The 17,000-nt window shown below is 36.3% G+C and overlaps 1 long non-coding RNA gene across 2 annotated transcripts; it reads left to right on the top strand.

Moving 5' to 3' along the window:
* The first annotated feature begins 10,244 nt into the window (after nt 1-10,244).
* Nucleotides 10,245-13,970, top strand: LOC107870593. 2 transcript variants are annotated; one of them, XR_007055933.1, is made up of 5 exons: nt 10,245-10,782; nt 12,328-12,565; nt 12,977-13,119; nt 13,288-13,473; nt 13,572-13,970. It is a non-coding gene; the product is annotated as an uncharacterized LOC107870593 (long non-coding RNA). The 2 variants fall into 2 exon arrangements; XR_001674202.2 differs by lacking the exon at nt 12,328-12,565 and having other exon boundaries at nt 10,325-10,782.
* The last annotated feature ends 3,030 nt before the right edge of the window (nt 13,971-17,000 follow it).

Raw genomic sequence — 17,000 nt, 5'->3', positions numbered from 1 at the left:
AGAAGTTGAAAACTCAAATCACTACAGCCCCAGTTTTGACTTCACCATATAGTTTTGATACATTTGTTGTGTACTGTGATGCATCTAGACTAGGTTTATGTTGTGTCCTTATTAAAAGAGGTAAGGTTATGCCTATGCCTCTAGACAGCTTAAACCCCATGAGAAGAATTACCCTATCCATGATCTTGAGTTAGCAGCTCTAGTGTTTGCCTTAAATATTTAGAGGCATTATTTGTACGGGGTGCATGTTGATGTGTTCACAGATCACAAAAGCTTGCAGAATATGTTTTCTTAGAAAAATTTGAAGCTGTGACAAAGAAGATGGTAAGAATTTTTTATAAATTATGACATGAGTGTTCTGTACCATCCGAGAAAGGATAATGTAGTGGCTGATATTCTCAATAGATTTTCTATGGGTAGTGTCACTCATGTTGAGGATGATAAGAAAAAGTTATCTCAAGAAGTTTATCATCTTTCCCAACTAGGTGTCTGCTTAGTTGATTCAGCTAAAGGGAGTGTATGGTTACAGAATAGTTTAGAATCATCTTTTGCTTCTAAAGTGAAGTAAAAGTATGGCAGAGATACCAATCTAGTTAAGTTGAAAGAGTCAGTCACAGATCAAAAAGTACAGGTTTTCTCTAAAGGGGGAGATGGTGTATTGCGTTTCCAGGGTCGATGTATGTACCAAGTATAAATGACTTAAGGCAGTGTATACTTGCAGAAGCTCACGGTGCGTGTTACTCTATTCATCAAGGGGACACTAAGATATACCACGATTTTTGGGAGATCTATTGGTGGAGTGGGATAAAGAGAGATATTGCAGAGTTTATAGCTAAGTGCTCTACGTGTCAGTGGGTTAAGATTGAGCACTAGAAGCCTAGTGGGTCTATGTAGGAGTTCATTATACCCATATTGAAATAGGAAGAAGTTAACATAGACTTTGTGATGGGTTTGCCTCATACTTATTATCAGCATGATTCGATTTGGGTTATCGTAGATCGGATGACCAAATCCACTCATTTCTTGCCAGTTCTTACTTCTTATTCAGCTGAGAACAACGCCAAACTATATATTAGAGAGTTGGTCAGGTTATATAGAGTCCTAATATCTATCATATCAGATAGAGGTACCCAGTTTACCTCTTACTTCTGGAAAGCATTCTAAAAGGGTTTCGGTACCCAAGTTTACCTTAGTACAGCTTTTCACCCTCAGATAGATAGTCAAGCAGAAAGGGGCATTCAGACTTTAGAAGTATGTTAAGATCCTGTGTTTTTTATTTTAAAGATACTTAGGATGAACACTTACCCTTGATCGAATTCACATATAATAACAACTATAATTCCAGTATTAGATGGCTCCATTTGAAGCTCTTTATGGTAAGAGATATAGATCTCAAATTGGTTGGTTCAAGGCAGGTGAGGCCATAGTAGTAGGGCCTGAATTAGTGTTTGATTCCTTAGAAAATGTTCATTTGATCAAAGAAAGTCTTAGGGCAGCCCACAGAAATCATATGCATATGTGAGGAGAAAAGATCTCTAGTTTAAGATCGGTGATTTTGTGTTCTTGAAAATCACTCCCATGAAGAGAGTGAAGAGGATTAGCAAGAAGGGGAAACGCAGTCCTTGGTATGTCGATCCTTACAGAATTCTTTGTCATTTCGGAAAGGTAGATTATGAGCTTGAGTTGCCTTCAGATCTAGATTTAGTACACCCATTATTCCACATCTCCTTCCTAAAGAAATACACTGGAGACCCAGCAGTCATAGTTCCCTTAGAGGGCATAGACATTCAGAATGATATCTATTTCGAAGAGGTTTTAGTCTAAATCCTTGTTCTTCAGATTCGCAGACTGAGGGACAAACAAGTTCCCTTAGTCAACATTCTTTAGCGAAATTAATTCGTTGAGGGAGCTACTTGGGAAGCAAAAGCAGATATGCGGACCATTTATTCTCACCTCTTTTTTGTAAAATCATACTAAGCTTAAGGTAACAGTCATCCTTAGATTTACTCAGTTCCATATTCAGTTATAGTTACAAACTTTGTATTCATTACCGTTGCATATCATCTTCATGACAGCCATGCATTCATGAATCAGTTCAGCCATGTACTCATGTATCAGATATGGATGTTTAGTATGGAAACTCAACTTATCAGAAGCTTTAGTTATGTATTCCTTATTTCAGTTGTGCATGTTCAGTGTGCAAGCTCAGTCTAGCAATACTTCTCATCTTATTTAGTCTCATTCAAGGTCGAATGTTACCAAGAAGGAGATATTGTAATAACCCATATTTTCCTACCTCAGTTTAACTCTCAGTATACAAGTATTCCAATTAAAAAAAATTAAAATACACTGAGTTTTTTAGTTTAGAGCTTACCATTGCATAGAAAATTCAATTAGCTTCCCAATGATATAAAATTAGCCCAAATTCTATAACCGGGTGAGTAGTTAAAGAAAATTTTATAAAAAAGTGAGCCACCTAGTATAGCACCGCTTTGTGGAGGCCAGCCAAATGGAAATTGTCAGTTTCCAGTAAGCTAGCATGATAAGCCTGCATCACTGAGCAATGTCATTCCTAATTGGTATTTTCCAGTGAAGGTCAGCGATAATAGCGCTTCACGCGAGGGCCCAATTTTAGAATTTTTAAATTCCAGTAAGGCTCTGCGATGGTGCCACATCGCACCAAGATTCAATTTCCTAGTCGTCATTTTTTGTACAGTTCCAGCTGGATTCAAGTGGCTCTCTGCGATGCCATCGAGTCGTGGTGGAGACAAAAATTAGGATTTTTAGTGATGAATATTAACTTCTTTCCATGGGTAATTTGGTATTTTCCATGATCCAAATTAGCCTTAAACACATAAGTAACCCCTAATTAACCTAGTTATATCATTATTCACCCAATCTTTCTCCAAATTAAATCATTCTCTCTCAAAACGAAAAAACCCTAGTTTAAGAATCAAGAACAAAGCTCAAGAAATCCTCATAGAACCTTTAAAAATTAATCTTCTCAGGTATGTTAGGTGTTCATTAATGGGTTCCTTTAACCCATGAAGTCCAAGAACCCTTTTTAAACATACAAGATCTCAGATTGATGATTTCCATGCTTGAAATAGATTGAATTCATTTTCATGATATTATTAGGGATTTAATTCCATAATTAATTACAAGTCTCATGAAAAATAGATGGTTTGTGGGTTGAATTTTGTGATCTTCATATTGAACCCTTGAATTACAAGTTGAATGTGGTAGCCATGATATTATTATATGTTTATTGCTATATGAAATAATCAAGCTCCTCAAGTGTTTATAAAATACTCAAGTGCATTGGATAGTTAATTTTATGAAATGTTATTATATGGTCCCATTCATGTACAAGTTCATGCTATACAAGTGTTTGACAAAATGTCTAATTCAGTGTGTTGTAAACAAACAAGTATTATTATGATTTTATGATCATGCTATGCTTTATTTTTAACGCTATCGAGTCCTGGGGTTATTCAATACCTGAAAATCTAGCTTTTACCTTGCATTCATCCTTCCCTAATATATCATACCAATACATTCTATGTACTGACGTATACTCTTTCTTTGCTTTATGATGTCTTATATCATAAGTTTGGATGCTCAGGTTCCTAACCATACTTAGACAGATTCAATCAGCAATCGTAGATTAAATAGGGAGTTCTCATCTATCGAGAATATGCTTTTATTTTAGTACTTCAGTTTATATGTATTTCAGTAGTCGGAGTTAGTTGGGGGCTTGTCCCATTAACTTCATATTCACATGATTCAGTTAGAGGTTTTTTAGACTAGACTAAGTCAGTTAGTATTTAGATTTCACATATTTTATCAGATGTTATTTCAGTATTATATTTATCAATGTTCAGATTATGAACCTTATGGCATCTCAGCGTATATTCTACATTATTTTATTATTATTATTCAGTGTTTATTGCAGGTGACAACATGGGTTAGCTTGTGGTCCTTCGGGGGTGTAAGCACCATTTAGCATCTGGGGTGCAGAATCGGGACATTACACATAAGGTTAGAGACTGTTGCTTAATAAGCGTGTATATGGTTAGAGTCTTTTATCTAAAAATAAAGGAACGTCGTTAAAGTCCTTTTCTTAATAAGAATTGTTTGAATCTATAAGTATGAAAGGTGGAGTTCTCTACTTCATGTGTAATGAATGAGTGCTTTAGGAGTATCGATAAGGCTTGTTCGCTTGTTTGGCATATGATATACCTATATGTATGGATAAGTGTATGAATTAGGTAGAATGTGACATATTGACTTGTTATTTAATTATGATGATTTTTATTCGTATCCTTGAGGTACATATAAGTGCTCCAACCGCTAACCATTTTCAGACGCTAAATCCCCATACTACATAAGGGCCAAAACATCTTCTTCTCTTCCTATACAGTGATAGGTGTTCGAGCGGATTGGGTGATTGGCATTAAAGTAGTAAGCTTCCATACTTTGGAAGTCACACATCTCATAGTCTTTAGCTTATGATTATAGACTTGTCTTGGATTTGATTATTGCTATTGTCTGTGTATGTCCCGATATATACTTATTTAAACTTTGTATTTATGTAAAGGCATTGTGAACAACTGTGGACTTGGGTGTGTTGGTTAGAATTTTGATGTAAATAAAATGTGTAGATGTTATTTAATATATGAATATTAGTCTTATTTATCTCTACTTTGATATATGGTTGGAGTTCATCCGATCCTTGTGATTTGATATGATCACTAGGTTGGGATTGAGATGCCCATACAACATGGCCTGGTCTCGGGATATGTCAAGTTAGTATTAGACCCTATTTTTATGGTCATTTGGGTGTCCATAATTTTGTGTCAAGTAGAGTCTCTATTATGTATGTGAAGCATGCCACACTTATAAGAAACGGGCTATGAGACATTTGGGAATGTTTCCCTTTCTTGTGTTTCAATCCTAAGCTATAGAGTCTAAGGTGTTAGATTCCTTTGATTTCTATTTGCTTATATTTCAGATCATTCTTCTAAAGAGATTTGAGATTCAGGAAAACACCTCATCTCTGACTGAGGTACCTATGAAAAAAGTTGGCCCAACTTCTGAGGTCCAAACCCAAGCTAGGGCTTCGACTTCTAACCATCCTCATGGGGTTCCAAACCCTGCTTAGATAGTGACATTACTACTCAGTCACTACCTGGGGATGACTTTAATGCTTAGTTTCATCGCTCTATCTACCTCTTGACTTAATTTATAGCCTCTCAATTAGAGCATGGTGCACTAGTTTTTGCATCTTCTGAGGCTACAAGAGTTAGCCAATTTATGAGTTTGAATCCTCCTATGTTCACGGGTATGAAGGTTGAGGAGGATCCTCAAGGCTTTATTGATAAAATAGAGAAGAACTTGCAAATCATGCATGCTTCAGAGATTGAGGCAATTGAGTTTACTTTCTACCAATTTACGGATGAAGCATACCAATGGTACGAAGGGTGGTAGTTGTCTAAAGGTGTAGATGCTAGTTTTGTCATGTGAAAGGATTTCTTCGAGGCTTTCTTAGACTGCTTCTTTCCTCAAATATTGAGGGAAGAAAAAGTAGAAGAGTTTGTGAACTTGAAATAGTGGAGAATGTTTGCTCAATAGTATGCTTTGAGGTTCAATCAGTTATCAAGGTATGTTCCTTAGATGGTTTTTAATATGAGGGCTAGAATACATAAGTTTGTGTTTGGATTATCCTATGAGTTGGTGCTTAAGATCAAGGAGGCCTTGTTAATTGAAAATATGGACATATCTAAATTGATTGTGTATATGCAGCAAGTTGAAGAAGAGAAAAAAGCAAGTTAATTTTAGTGAAAAGCAAGGAAAGAAATTTAGGCCTTCTAAGAAAAGAAGTAGAGATGGTAGCAAGTGGATACAAAAGAAATGGGGGAGTTTAGGTTCATTCTATTTGGCTAGTATTCACTCTCCTCATCTAGAGTCATCGATCTCAGTTTAGTAGAGGGCCCCATGCATAGGGTGCCCGATTCCAGGATAGTGGTGCTTAGTCAGCTCTACCCTGCCTCTTTTCTAATTTTATGGTTAGAGTCATCGTGGTCAGTGTAATTAGGGACAGAATAGATATTTTAGATATGGTCGAATTGGGTACATGTCATGTGAGTTCCCATCTCTAGCAGCTTTTTAGGGCAACAAGGCTCCTATTGCTTCTTTTTCTTCTCCCATATCGAAGGGTACTGTTTCTACTTCTTCTTCTATTTCTAGCACTGGTGCTGGTCGGAATCGTTTTTATATACTTGCTACTCGCTAGGATTCTGAGGCGTCTCCCAAGTCATGGGTATTTTGAAACTTTTCTCTCGTGATGTGTATTATTTGCTTGGTCTAGGGTCTACTCTTTTTTTAAGTGACCTTGTATGTGGCAGCACACCTTGGTTTTGGTCCTGATAGTCTATCAGTTCCTTTTTCTATTTCTACCCGGATAAGAGACTCTATGGTTGTTAAAAGAGTCTATGGAGGGTGTGTGGTATCTGTAGTGGTAGAGAAACTCTTGTAGACTTGATAGAGTTGGACATAGTTGATTTTGATGTTATTATTAGGATGGATTGGTTTCACTCGTACTATGATTCCTTAGATTTTTGGACCCATAGGGTCATGTTTTAATTCCCTAATAAGTCGGTCATTTTATGGGAAGGTGGTTTCTTAGTGCCTAAGGGGAGATTTATTTATTATCATAAAGCCCAAAGGTTGATCTCTAAGGGGTGTCTATATCATTTTATCCAAGTTAAGGATTCTAACTCGAAAGAGCCTTCTCTAGAATCCATTTTTATTGTTAATGAGTTTCCTAAAGTGTTTCCCAGTGATCTTCCCAGTATACCTCCTGATAAGGAAATTGATATTGGAATTGACCTTGTTCCTGACACTCATCTGATTTGTATCCCTCCTTATAAAATGGCTCAGGTGGAGATAAAAGATCTTAAGGAGTAATTGAAAGACCTATTTTATAAAGGTTTTATCCGTCCTAGTGTATCTCCTTGGGGTGCTACCATATTGTTTGTGCACAAAAAAAGTGGTGCCCTTTGTATGTGCATTGATTATCACCTGCTGAACAAAGTGACCATAAAGAATAAATATCCTCTTGCTAATATTGATGATTTATTTGATCTACTTCAAGGTGAGAAGTGATTATCTAAGATTGATTTTATATTGGGTTATCATCAGCTTAATATTAGGGATGTGGATATCCCTAACACTGCCTTTAGGACTCGGTATTGTTACTATGAGTTTCTAGTCATGTTCTTTGGGTTGACCAAAGCCTCAGCTGCGTTCGCAGATTTTATAAATAGGGTCTTTTATTTATTCTTGGATTTATTTCTCGTTGTCTTCATTGATGACATCTTGGTCTATTCTAAGAGAAAGGTGGATCATGTCGATCACCTCCATTATATATTACAAACCTTGAAGGATCATCATTTGTATGCCAATTTTTGTATGTGGCCTAGACCTATGACTCCAACCAATATTCGGAGCTTCTTGGATCTAGCTGGTTACAATAGAATATTTATGGTGAGTTTTTGGACCATATCTGCCTCATTAACAAAGCTAACCCAAAAGAAGGTCAAATTCTTGAGGTCGAATGTATGTGAGGTTAGTTTTAAGAAGTTGAAAATAAATTGAATTCGGCTTCGGTTTTGATCTTGCCCAAGCGTAATGATGGTTTTGTGGTATATTTTGATGCTTTTTGAATCGGTCTTGGTTGTGTGTTGATGCAACATTGTAGGGTGGTGGCCTGTGATTCAAGGCAAATGAAAGTTCAGGAGAATAACTACCCTACTCATGACTTAGAATTGTTAGCCGTGGTTTTTGCATGGAAGATTTGGTGTCGTTACCTCTATGGGGTTCATGTTGATTTATTTTTCGATCATAAGAGTCTTCAATATGTGTTTATTCTAAAAGAGTGAATCTCTGACAAAGGAGGTAGCTTGAGTTGTGAAAAGACTATGATATGAGTCTTCATTACCATTCAAGTAAAGTTAATGTAGTCAATGATGCTCTTAGTAGATTATCCATAGAAAGTTCATCCCATGTGGATGTGGATAAGCAGAAATTGGTGAAAGATATTTGTCATTGGGCTAGTTTTGGAGTTTGTCTCGTGGACTCCGGGGATAGTGGTGTGTTTGTGCATCTGTTATCTTAATCTTCTCTTGTTGTTGATATAAAGGAAAAGCATATGTTGGATCCTGACTTGACAAGGATAAAGGGTAATGTGGGTCGTCGATGCAAGGTTGATGACTCTGTGATTGACGGTGATGGTATCTTGAGGTACCAAGGTAGGCTATGTATTCCCAACATTGATCGATTGAGGGAAAGAATCATGGTCGAGGCCCATGAATATCGGTATGCTATATCCCAATTCCACAAAGATGTATCATGATCTTAGAGAGTTCTATTGGTGGAATATTATGAAGCAAGATGTGGCTAGTTATGGGGCTAAGTGTATGGAGTGTCAACAAGTGAAAGTTGAGCTGATGAAGCTTGTACCAAAAGATTTCCTAGCTTGAGTGGAAGTGGAAGGCGATTAATATGAATTTCATTACCGGTCTTTCCCTATCTCAAAATCAATCTTATTTTATTTAGGTCAGTGTTGATAGGATGAGTAAGTCTACTCACTTCTTGCTCATGAGGAATAGTTATTCAGTGGTGGAATATGCTATGTTATATCTTGCAGATATTGTGAAATTGCATAGTGCTCCAATTTCTATTATCTCGGATCATAGTACTCCAATTTGTCCTACTTTTGAAAGTCGTGCCAAAAAGGTTTGGGAACTAAAGTATGTCATTGTACTACTTTTCACCAACAAATGGATGGACAAGCGGAGAGGACTATCCAATTATTAGAGGATATGTTGTGGGGTTGCATGATTAATTATGGTGGTAGTTGTTATAACCACTTTCCTTAGACTAAGTTCGCCTATAATAATAGATACCACTCCAGTATTAGCATGGCCCATTTCGAGGCATTATATGGTAGGAGATATCGATCTCCTATTGGGTGGAATGAAGTTGGTGAGGGTAAGTTGCTTGGCTCCGATTTAGTTCACCAAGCCTTAGAGAAGGTGAAGGTGATTCGTGATAGGTTGAAAATAGCTCAAAGTCTCCAAAAGTCCTATGTGGAAATGAGGCAAATGGACTTAGAGTTTAATATGGGCGATCGGGTATTCTTAAAGGTGTCTTCCATGAGGAAAGTGATGCGATTAGGTAAGAAAGGGAAACTTATTCCTTGATATATGGGTCCCTACTTGCTTTTGAAAAGGTTTTGCAATGTTGCCTGTGAGTTGGAGTTGCACTCGAGTTTGAACTCCATTCACCTAAATCTATATGTCTCTATGTTGTGGAAATGTGTGGGTTACCCTTCATTGGTTTTTCCATTGGAGGATGTTTGTATTTCAGACTCTTTGTCCTATGAGGAGGTCTCGCTGGGGATCTTGGATCGACAAGTTTACCGATTGCGAACAAAAGAGGTTACTTCGGTGAAGATTCTTTGAAGGGACCAAAAGTTTGATGAAGCTACTTGGGAAGCGGATGAGGACATGATATCCAAGTATCCGCATTTGTTTTCTATTCTAGAAACTCGTGATTGAGGTATATGTTAATCTTCTTACCTTGAGTTATGTCTTTATTAGAAAATAGGTTTAAGTCCCTGATTTTTTGAGTTGACTTATGTTTTTTATAGATGATGGGTTGAAGTCCATAATCTTTGAATTGAGCAAGTATCTTAAATAGATTCTGGGTTTAAGTCCCTAAGCTTTAAGATGAACTAGTGTCTTTGATAAATAAGGAGTTTGAGTCCTAAGGTCAATGAAATGAATGGACGATTGATAATAAACATGATATGTGTTGTATCTTTGTTTTCGTGTGCTTGATTTTAACTTGTTTAAAGGTTGGTTTGATGTGTGATAATGTGTTAATTTGTGTTTATGCTTGCCTTATCCATCAATCACTACTAGAAATTACCCTCTTGCAAAGAACCTTTTGGCAATGGTTTTAAGAGCGATGCTATAGAGCTTCTATTGCAATGCTTACAACCGTTGCAAAAAAAAAATATATTATTTTAATTTAACTATTTTGTAGTATAACTATTGCTATTGATGGATAATAATTGCAATAAGGTGACTCATAGCAACAGTTGCATCAACTGTTTCCATAAAGTCACCTATGGCAATACTTAATTGACAAAAATAAGCTATTGCATCGGTTGTAATTTATTTGCTCCTAAATTTTTCACTCTATCAATCTAAAATTAAAATAATATATAACAAAAATTAAAGATGTATATAAAGAAAATTTCCTATTACACACCCCAGTACGCTCGACCACACACCACCAGTGGTACGCTCTGTCCACCACACACCACACACCACACACCACACACCACTAGTAGCTCCGACCACACACCACAGTAGCTCCGACCACACACCACCAGTACGCTCCGTCATTACACCACAAACCACTAGTAGCTCCGACCACATACCGCAGTAGCTCCAACCACATAGCTCAGTAGCTCTGACCACACACCACCAGTAGCTCCGACCACGCACTACCCGTATACTCCGACCAAACACCACTAGTACGCGACCACAATCACCACCAATCAACCACCAGTGCGTGCTTCGACCACCAATTCTCCGACTAGAAATCAGCTTCTCCACTGCTCAGACAACCAATTTAATTTCATCTCACAATTTGCATTTCAATTTTTGAGAAAATTTGGGTTTTCTTTTTTAATTTGGTGATTTTAAGGTTAGTGTATTCTTATAATTGATAATTTTGACCTAATTTTTTTAGTTTCTATTTTGGGATTTTCTTTTAGCGAATGATCCTTTATGATTTGAAAATGAGTTGGAAATCAGAAATCCTAGTCAAGGAGCTTGAAAAAAAGGATTTTTGGTATATATGGTTGTGTGGATTGCCTCTTATCATGTATTACTATTAGTTTTGATATTGATGATGTAGAGTAACACCATATTGTTCTTTTTTGGACCTAGTCTTTCTGCAATATTATCTTTTTTGGGTGATGTTTAATATTTTGGTACATATTTCCAGTATCCTTAGTTTTTAAAATAATTCCATCTAATGTTATCTATTGAACTCAATTTGCTTTGCCAATTTGCTCTCAAACATTAAGGTTATATTTATCGGATTTCCCAACAAGTTAATAATGCACTTACACGCTGCAGATTACATGTTCACCTCTTCAATTTGATGTTGTGATAATGTTTATGGTGAGACTAGTTCCAAATTTGGAGTTGGATATTTGTAATTATAGTAAAGAGAGTTTCTATCTAAACTCCTTAGGTTCAATGACCCTGTAAAGCAATTTTCCATAACTCGGAAATCAAATTTATCAGATGCTAGTCCTTGAAAATAGTTGTTAAACAGATCAATCAACTGAAAACTCCGAACATCAAAAGTTACATTTCGAAAGAAGTGATTATTTGAAAGGTTTAACACTCCCTTTTTTCTTGTCCATGTGCTCTTGTCTGCTCGTAGATTTGTGTTTTAAGACATAATGATGTGTTATAACTAATTGTGTTTTTGTTGATATAAGAAAAGTATTCTCAATTGATATGTTCACTACCTAAAACTATAATTACCGTTAGTTAAGTTAGGTAGAGGACGTCCTTTTTGTTTTCACCACTTCCCATCATTTAGAACTCAAGAACTGCTCTTAGGAAAAACCAATGCCTATCATGCAGCTGCATTTACATTAAGTATACTCCACCTAAACACCTGCTTGGAACTATATATTGAGTTTCTATTACAAGTACATTTCTATTTTTCGATTGTTGTGTACCATTTTAATATTTACATGAGCAGAATGGGTGATGGACTCGATAGGGATCGCTGAATCAGTAACCTTACTTCTTCTTTCTTGCTGAACCGTTAACAGACCTAAGTGAATTTTTATAATCTGCTATGTCAAGCTTGTCAGGCTTAATCTTCATCAGTTTGATACTCATTAGCCTACAACATGAACATCATCACGTTAGGACAATAATATATCAGCATGAATGTAGGATATCTGATCTACCTGTCAATCTTTGCCCCACACAATTCTATGTGATGATTACTTTTCTTTGTTCATATTAGTTTGGTATTTGTAGTTACATTTATATGTATTCTGTAAATATTTATTTTTTCCCTTATGTTTAATTGCATGTTATTTCTCCATGTCATAGTTCAGTTACTAACATCTAAAACAGGATTTAGGTAGCACATCTTAATATCTAAAGCCACATGATTTTTCTTATGAGACAGTGACAAAAGTTGCATTTTCTTGCATAGAATTTGAGCAACAAAGGGAACTTAGGGAAAGAGGTTTGCCGTCAAGAAATGAGAACAAGCATGATGACTCTGTTACTAGGAAAGTCCTATTTTTAGGAGAGACTAGCCATGATCACATTAATAAGGTCTGATTATTTTTAGCACCAGCAAACTCTTCTTGGAGGACACAGTTGGTGATGGATACTCCCTTTGTGCTTCATTTGGTGATCTAGAGTATCAATTCTACTTTTAAGATTAGGTACTTATCACCATCCTAGCGTGAAATATGATTGAGTTTTTAATCTTTCAAACGAAGATGTAAATGTCATAAAGGTTTCCTTATCACCAAAGTCTAAGTTCCTGATACATCTTTGTTGGTCAAATCAGCTTCTGCTACTTCCTATATGATCTATTGTTTCCTCGCCTTTAATCATTGTCGCGAATATCTCTGTAGTTGCTGAACTCCTGAATCGTATACCAGCTTCATTTAGACTGTTAATTGACTATGCCAATAAGGCAATTTAAATAAATGTTCTAGAAAAAAAGAATAAATTTACTAGTCATTCTTGACAATGAGAAATTAGATCTTTTTTCTCTTCGTTCAATTTGCAGATTTCTTGATTTGGGTCTTTCTCATTTTCTGATCTATGTTCCATTTGTTCTGATGTAGGTTAGTTCAAGGGTCAGATTTAGACCAGAGGCTAAAGAACTCTCTTCTGTTGAGGAGGATGATTCACCAATTGATGCTCTATTTGCCTCTTATGAGTCGTGCAAAAAGAAGTTACTAGCTTAAAAAAAAGTCTCATAAAAAAGGTAAAGAGTCCCACATAAATAAAAGGCAACATAGAGCTGTCATACTATTGTTGATGCTTTTATTTTTCGAGGAAAGCACACTTGCCTCAATGAATTCATTGTGTGTAGAAAAATAAACCTGCTTCTTTGAATCTTCTACTAGACCGATGACTTGTTTACTTTTTTTAGTGAACAATGCTCTGCAGGAAGAAGGGCTGAAATCTCCTAAGAATTGCTTACAGTATTGCAAAGAGTGATCGAGGAAAGTGCCCCTTACTTGTCATGGCCAGGGTTGAGGTTGAAGAAAGAAGAAACAATATATGTTTGAGGAAGGATAAAGATGTTGCTTATCGTGCTGCACTAGAAGATGATCAAGTAAGTGCTTTTAGGATCCAAATATGCCTTTCCCCTCTTCAAGTTTCTTTATGACAGGTAAAAAGCCTTACATTGATAAACTGTTTGTCGTTTACTAGGATAGATAGTGCCAGAGGATAGAAGAGAAAGAACACCTGAAGAGGGAAGCTGCTGAAGTTGAAAGGAAAAAAAGGAGGAAAAAGAGGCTAGGGAAAGAGCAGTACATGAAGCTGCTGAAAGAGAAGCTGCTGAAAGTTAAAATGCACATGGAGAAACTGTTGTCATTGGGCCCTGAACCTAAGAAGGGTCCTGATGTTACACAGATAATCATGTTGCTCTTGGTTTTTATTCTACAACTTTGTTCTTCAAAAAAAAAAATTAATACAAATTTTGGTGAAGCAGTTTGCTTTGGAAGACACGTTTACAAATTTGTGCACGGACTACCCTTTTTTATGAATTTTGGTGAAAGACATTTTTTTCAGCCAAGATTAAAATATAATTGTTCAAGCCTGATCTTATTTCTTGATGTTCCGTCATTGCTTTTCAATAATTTGTTTCATTCTATTAATTCTTCTAGCTCCAAAGAACGCCATGAAGCTAGAGTTTTTCTCATCGAGTCCCGTTGACTTCGCATCTTGAATGATGTGAGTTTGAAAGATTTTGAATAGAAGAAGCTGTCCAGCTATGTTACTTACAAGAAAAAGAAGTAAGGAATCCTGGAAAGTATCTAGAACTAGCCAATTAATAGGTTTCTTAAGGTTGAGCAGAATGTTATGTTAATTGTTAAATGTAGATGACTAGAGGGAGTGGGGTAGGAACAACTGCAAAAAGAATTGTAGAATCCCTGCCGCTAATGCTTTAAATAATTTTTATGCGATTCTCAGTGGACAGAAAGGTATTCAGGCCAGTATGTTAATCAATTTGTTTTTTTATTTGGATCATTCATCTTTTGGCACTTATGGAAAGTGTTAAGGAGAGAAGATTTCATTGTACTACAAAATTACAATCGCTGTATGACTATGTCGATTCTCTGGGATACCTAGCAGTTGTAAAATTTCAAAGATTGTATTGAAAGACTAAACTTTGAAATCAATATATTAAAATCATGGTGAAAGTTGTGGTACTGATTCTTGCCACTTAGTTCAAGATCTACAGCAAAGATGGATTAAAGGAATATCAGTGGCTGAAGATAGGATCAAAGAACTTCCAAATAATGTTTGTCTTGGATTCTATGAAAGAGATTGCAGGTTTCTTTATTCGGAATTGGAGGCATTGCTTCAAATTGTATGGGGGATCAAACTAGGAGAAAGAGATGACATGTCATTGCTAAATAGAGTAAAATCAGTGGATGTAAAAGAGACTACATTGACAACTTTACCCAATGTCGAATAGCCTTTCCCAGCTCTTGGGTTGGAATTGGATCTTTGTACACGAAAAAATTTGCTTCATCATATTGGCATACCCCCGCTGGTGTCTCAAGGAACTGATTCCACTGTTGCTATTGATGCAATGAAAGCCGAAATTTTTGATCTGGTAAGAGAAGTGGATTAGGAAAACGTTGAAAAAGAAAATCTATTGAGAAAAATGGATCAGATGGAGTTTTACTATAAAGCTCTTGTTCAAGAACTCGAGAAAAATCAGAAGCAAATGCTGGTAGAGTTCCAGAGTCAAAGGAATAAACATTCAAATTGCCTTTATACAATTTCAAATAGCAAAGCTGAAGTAGAATTAATGCAACAAGATATAAGTCAGCGCTTATTAAAGCTTGCTAATGAGAGACGTGATTTGGACACTTAATAAGGAGCTCAAGAGAAGAGTTGCTACTTCAGAAGCATCTTTGAAAAGAGCCCATTTGAATTATTCTATTGCAGTAGATAAGCTGCAAAAGGATTTGGAGCTTCTTTCATCGGAGGTCGTGTCCATGTTTGAGACTAATGAAACCTCATCAAGCAAGAAACTCCAGAACCTTCACAATCACAGTTCCTTGGGTATGCAGATGTTGTTCAGAATTTAGGAGAAAATGAAAATACAGAGCATTTGTTGTTTCAAGATCAACATATGATTGAAAAGAAACTAACACTCAGTGGATATGCCCTTACTAATGACTTGAAAAGATCACTCTGCTCGCAGGAGGAGCTTTAAAGGAAGATTGAAGAACTTGGTGATATGTATTCAATTAATTTGCACTTGGATATATTCTCCAGTGTTTTACTTGGCTATGTTGGCATCTTATGAGAAGGATAATTAGATTACTAGTTTGTTGCATAAAATTTTAATTTAGATTATTATATACATGAAAGATTTTGTTGGGATGTGTGTGTATATATAGTCATCATTGCAATAGGTGACAAAAATCATTGCAATAGATAGTAAAAATATATTGCAATAGGTGTCCAAAAGAGTTGCAATAGGTAGCAAAAAAGCGCTGCAATAGGTGTCAAAAAAGCATTGCAGTAGCTAGTTAAAAGTCGTTGCAAAAGATCAGTAAATGCTGAAATAGATATTTGAAAATTGTTGTAATAGGATTATTGCAATGCTTTCCTGTCATTGCAATATAGTTTAATGCAACGGTTCTTAACTGTTGCTATAGACAATATAAAGTGTCCCAATATGAGATAAAATAAACCATTGCAATAGGTTTATGTATTGTAATGGTTGTAGAAACCATCCCAAAAGTCATTGTGGTAGCTCTATCGCAACGCTCACATATGCAACACCTGCCAAACATTGTGGTAGCTCAATCGCAATGGTTTTTGTATCTATCACAACGGTTTTTGAACCATTGTCATAGGGGTAATTTCTAGTAGTGATTTGAGGATGAATGATCCAAGTAGGGGAAAATTGAAACACCTCGACATTAGACCCTTACATTTAAGTCATTGAACTAGGTACGAGTACGGATACCAGTTGTACCCTTATATACGACCTTGGTGACCCCTCTCATACCCTAGGTAGAGTGGTAGGGGTTACTCATTGACCTAGGTATGAGTTAGTCTCCACTCAATCATATATTAGGGTACGAGTTGTACCAAACCTAGTCGTATAGAGCGTTGTCTTAAACATCAGTGCACTAATTTTGGTATGAGTTAGGGGTATGGTTTAGGGTTCAAGTCGTTACCTTTGGATATGTGTCTAGGTTGGGTAGTCAAACCCTAACCAGTGTATGAATCCTATGTGAATCCTAGGATTCGAGTAAGGGTACCACTCATACCCTAGGTTACGATTGACTTAAGTGAGCCGTACCCACCTAGACAGTCATTTTCTAGCTTTTAGTTGATGATCCTATAGTCATTTCCTACCCTAAAATCCTTAGTCCCCTCACTATATAAGTATATGTGGCTTCCTAAAACATATTTTGAGTGGATCAAACATCCTAAATACTCTCTCAAACACATTTTGGAAGAGTTGGAGGCTAAGATTGCAAGGGTGTTCTTCTAGAGAAAAAATGAAGTCATTCCCTTTTGATGAATCAAGTGGTCTAAGGCATGTGACTCTGTCCCTTGTTTTGAACTCAAATACCATGTGAATTAGACATAGATTTGTCTTAT

The sequence above is a fragment of the Capsicum annuum genome, chromosome 5 (assembly GCF_002878395.1).
Source record: "Capsicum annuum cultivar UCD-10X-F1 chromosome 5, UCD10Xv1.1, whole genome shotgun sequence".
Classification (NCBI taxonomy): Eukaryota; Viridiplantae; Streptophyta; class Magnoliopsida; order Solanales; family Solanaceae; genus Capsicum; species Capsicum annuum.
The sequence above is the reverse complement of the archived record's forward strand: the minus strand, read 5'-3'. Positions and strand labels throughout refer to the sequence as shown.